The sequence below is a fragment of the Echinops telfairi genome, unplaced genomic scaffold, assembly GCF_000313985.2.
Source record: "Echinops telfairi isolate 266 unplaced genomic scaffold, ASM31398v2 ScPeMD7_25;HRSCAF=90, whole genome shotgun sequence".
Classification (NCBI taxonomy): Eukaryota; Metazoa; Chordata; class Mammalia; order Afrosoricida; family Tenrecidae; genus Echinops; species Echinops telfairi.
In genome coordinates, this window is record NW_022103922.1 from 32,969,991 (window position 1) to 32,975,151 (window position 5,161).

General features: G+C 41.6%; 1 protein-coding gene across 4 annotated transcripts in view; it reads left to right on the forward strand.

Annotated features, from left to right (window-relative positions):
• The window catches only part of UNC13B (unc-13 homolog B), a 217,106-nt gene that overhangs the window by 97,317 nt on the left and 114,628 nt on the right, over positions 1–5,161 (forward strand). The gene's annotated exons all lie outside the window — the stretch shown is intronic.

Genomic DNA, 5,161 nt, shown 5'->3' on the forward strand with positions numbered 1-5,161 from the left:
CAGTTTCAAAACATTTTCTTTTTTCTTGAACTCCTTGATATCAGCTCCCCTCTATCACCTCTCTCTCCCCATCCCCACCCTCCCCCAATGAGCATTGTTTAAGGAGAATTGTTCAATGGAACTTGAGGATGGAGACTTGGGTATAGGGAAGATAGAAAGCATTTATTGAATAACTGCCCTTTGATGCTTATACATAGTTATTAGTATTTATGAAATCTTGAGAGGTAAGTTGTACTGCTAGTCAATTTGTATTGGATAAGGAAATAGAAATGTAAAGAAATTACTAGCCTAAGGTTGTGTAAGCTGGTAAGTGATGGCTTTGAATCTTGATTTGGCTGGTTCCAAAATTCAAACCATTTTCATTGTAGCAATAAGGAAAAGTAATGAGCATTGTAACTTGGAGATGGTGGGGCAGGGAAGGGGAGAAAAGGCTCGTTCCTCTCCCTACTTCCATGAGCTGTCAAGCAGGGAGACTGACAGCACTGCCCTGCCACTTACGAAGGCATTGTTTTGAGTGACTGGTTAATAGTGAGGCTTGATGTCTTTGGTATCAAATTATAGAGAGGCTTTTCTTTTCCTTTTTTTAACTGAAAGGAAATTCACAAACATGAAAGTAAGCATTGCAGGGCTAATGTAAGCATGTTACTAAATTGTACATTTGAAAACTGTTGAGTTAGCAAATACTATTATATGTTTTGATAATCGTAGAAAAGTAACCACGCTCAAGGGATATAATTTCCTTTAGTACAGAGGTGGGGCGCCTGATTCCCACCAACAGTCATTTGGATATTTGTAACATCATCTGTGAGCCACACTGGTCAAACATTTAATTAACTCACCTCTAATGCGATGGCTGGAATGGCTTCTCTTGGGTGAGGTGTGTGGTGTTAGCTGGTATAGATGATGTGCCCCATCCCTGCTTGAGTGCAGTCATAGGCTTGTACAATTAATTATCACTCTCTGTCTAGTTCCAAAACATTTTTAGCACCCCAAAAGAAAACCTTGTACCCATTTTCACTCCCTATTTGTCTCTCTCCCCAACTCCTGACAACCACCACTTTGCTTTCTGCCTCTATAGATTTACCTGTTCTGATATTTCATATAAATAGAATCCTACAATATATGAGCTTCTGTGTCATATGCAGAGTTTCAAAACCCTAGTATATATACTGTACTAGAAGGGCGAGCTGGTTAGAGGACAATTAGTTGCTATCGGCTGATTGGATTGAATGGGACAGAATTAAGCCCCTAATTGGCAATTCAGGCATAAGGTATGAAGTTTCTTGATAGCACATTGACAGTGCGATCTATGAGGAAGACTCCAGGGGAAATAGCCATGAACAGATTGAACATGGACATGAAGCAGAAAGGACTTCCAGGAATGATCCTGTGGTTTCTGGTTTGGAAGCAATGGAAGTTTAGTGGTTTGGGACTTGGATTCCACTTGCTGTGCTCCCAAATTTGTAGTGTGATCATAACATTCTAAACACAATGTCATTGCTAGTGGGAATTCTCATTTTCTAGCCTCTCAGTATCAGGTGCCAATGAGTTTAGAGGTTAATTGGTTATTCATCTGCTAAGTATGTAAGCTGTAGAGATTTGAGGTTCCAGGGAAGTGGGGAACATTGGCATGCTCATGAAAATGGTCAATCTGACACCCACTTGATGATAAGTCTAAGTGGCCAGTTTGAGAATGTTGCTGGTTTTCTAGCAAGTTCTTAGTGTCCTCAGAGTTTTTTCTGCAATACAGTAAGTCACTTTCTTTTCCTTGCCTGCTCTCTTTGGCATTTTTGTAAAGCAGTACTCTCCCCCATCTTTGTTCAGTGGGTACCCTACAAACAATTGACTTATATGTCACTCTATGACTTATATGTCATTCTCTTTCATTAAGCTTCCGAACCAATCTCTGCCTTTTACTCTTCTCCAGTTGGAATTTTTCTTTAAAGTTATTAGTAACTCCTTTGATTCTAAATCTAATAGGCCATTTTTAATTTCCTGTATTTTTGACCACTCTGCAGCACGTAGCACATGTTGACCACCCCTTCCTTAAAGCATCCTTCTCTTCAACCTCAGGTGTGCCACACTACCACAGTTTTCCTCCTGCCGCTCCAGCTTCTCCGCGGGCTGCGCTACTCCCTCTCTTTTAGTTAATTAAATTTTAAGTGAAGTTTACTGAGGCATAATTTACATGCAATAAAGTCTCATTCTTAATACATAATACTGTGAGTTTGGACAGCACAAAGGAGACTTTGAAAAGTTTATGAAAATTGTCTATTATCTTTTAATTCCATTTTCCCATGAACTTATTGAAGCCTCCCTCCCCGCAAACCACCACCGTGTTACCAGTCCCATAGTAAGGAATAGAGCAATGTCACCGCCACTAGTGTTTTCTGTCCCCCTGTGTCGTTCATTTGTCCCACTCCTGGTCTCTGGCAAAACACGCATTTGTATTTTCTCTATAGTTTGCCTTTCTAGAATGTCAGAAATATGGAATCATACAGTATGTAGCCTTTTGAGTCTGGTTTCTTTCATTATCATAATGCATTTGAAATTCATCTCTGCGAATACTCTATGAATGTACAGTATGAACACTCTGTTTACCCATTGACTAGTTGAAGAGCATTTAGGTTTCCAGTTTTGAGTGAATGTGAACTAAGCTACTGTAAGCCGAATGTGAATCGAGTCACTAGAACATTCATCGATAGTTTCTGTGCGAGCATGTGCTTTTGTTCTCCTCCTGGCTGCAAACCTGGGCTGGGTATGTAGTGGCCTCCAGTTCATTCCCGACTCTTAGCTTTAGTGAATTTCTAAACATTGCACCAAGGTCTTTCGTAACCTGTGCCTTCACTTTCAGAGGAGCTAGAGCTATTTTCAGTTTGCTGAATGTGTCAGATTCTCTTCTCGGCCTTTGCATCTGTCACTTCCTTTTCCTAGAACATTTCCTCCCTCCCTAGGAACAGGAATTCTGGGTTATGTGGCATGTGTTTAGTTTTACTAGAAAAATACCAGCTCTTTGCCCAAGTCTTGTGCGGAAGCATTCTCAGAGACCGTGTGTGAGAGCTTCAGTTGCCCCACCTCCTCATCCGTACTTGGTATTGTCAGTCCTTCCCCCGTGTCAGCTTTGGAAGCATGATTGTTCCTTAGTCACCCCTCTAATGCTTTCGTTTTCCCCCCTTGTGTGCTCTCTGCCTCTGTGTTTTTATTGAATGACATTTTTTATTCTTATTCATTTAATTACAATTAAAAAAAAATGTCTACTTGATGGTAGAAATTTTTTAGATACTGAGCATACAGCAAGAACAAAGAACAATCTGCTTGTAGGGTAGTTTGTACTCTGATAAGTTGCAAATTTTTATCTCCTTCTCCATATCTCTTTCCCATGTATCAGAATTCCAACTGAACAGAATAATTTGAAATATCCCAAAGGTACCTCAAAATCATGATCTCTAACCCTGTGAATTCAGCATCTCCCTCAACCTGGCCACCTGTTGTTTTGCTTTCCTAGGTGGAAGATGTCAGTCACCTAGTAGCTCAAGGCTGCGTCATTTACTTCTTATAACCACATTCAGTCACTCATTGAACACTAATGTTTTTAACTATGAAATGTTTCATAAATCCATCAGTTCTCTCTGTCTCCTCTGCTACAACCCCTGCAACTACAAACGACTTTCTTACCTGACACCAGTCACCAGTCCCTCCCACCTGCCAACGATGGGACACAGTTCTGGTTCTAGAATGGCAGGTCTGATATTGCCTTTCCCTGCTACAAAGTCTGATGGGTTTGCCTTGCCCTCCAGATAATCCCAAATTCCGCACAGTACTTAATTCCTAAACATTGCACCCAGTGCTTTCATTTCCTGACCCTGCAGATGACTAGGACTATTTCAGTTCCCCGAACATGTCAGGTTCTCTTCTTTCTTGGCCTTTGCATGTGTGATTTCCTTGTCGTAGACCATCGCTTCCCTCCTGCTTTTCAGCAGGTTTATGCTTAGCTAAACCTAACTGCGCTACGTTGTTCCACGAGCTAATGAGTTCTTTTTATGCAGGTTTGGGATTTAGGGTAGGGAAGGAATCTTGCTTACCTACAACAGTCCTATTTCTCTTATAAGAGTACTGGGCAGAATTGTTGAGAATATATGATTTTTATTTTCATGGATTAGGATGCATCCAGTAGAGGGGATCAAATAATTCATTTGATATATTCATTTGCTAGAAGCTAATTGTTAGTTTCTTGGGACTCACAGTTTCAGTAAGAAATAATAGCATTGTGATTTGCCTAGAGTAATCTAAGCTTGATAGACACATTTAGAAGTTCTATGTGATTATTTTTTAGTTTTCTTTTAACAGGAAACAAGGAACTCCCCACCCCCCACCCCAGCAGTTGCTATGGCAACTGTGCGATAGCTTGTAAGCATTTTCTTATCTCCTCACCACCACCACCCCTGATTAGAAAGTTAAATAAATTATTAAAGCGGGGGGGAAAAAGGCACAATAAGCCACTTTATCTTTTCTGAGGGGCGAGAAGAGACCGACGTGGTAGGAAGACAGTAAGTACATCGGATGGAAATTGTCTCTCATCGCTTTGTTAGCTGGGGACTGATTAGCGGTCCCATAGCTCTGGGTTTGGGGTTGGCTTCAAGGACTGAAAGCAGCTTGAGTAGGTGTCATTTGATGTCCTAGAATCTTGAGTCTTCTGTTTCAAAGTTGAGACTTAGGAGTCGAAATGCAAAGGCGCCACCCCCCGAGGACGCGGAGAAGTCTCTAGACCAGGCATCGGCAGCCCTCAGCAGACATGAAGGCTGTCAGAGCGTTCAGCTCTGGGAGTTGTTTTCTTCCCGCCACCTGCTCCTCGGAAACCTGTAAGGCAGAGAAACCTGGCCGGGTGGCAAAGAAGATATGCTAACTACCCACGTGTTCTAGGGCCGTGCGGAGGATGTTACATGCCTTCCTTACATAATCCTCAAAATAACCCAGTGAGGCTCAAGCTACTATTTTTTCATAGTACTGATTGGAGAACACCTATAGCACATTCTTAAAGATAGAGCTAACCAATGGTAGAGTCAGAAAGCTTAGGTCTCTGATTTCAAAGGCGGTATTTCTGACTATGAAACTAACTCATCCCCTGTTTATGCAGGCCCAGGTTTAGTCGTTTGGGGTGGAC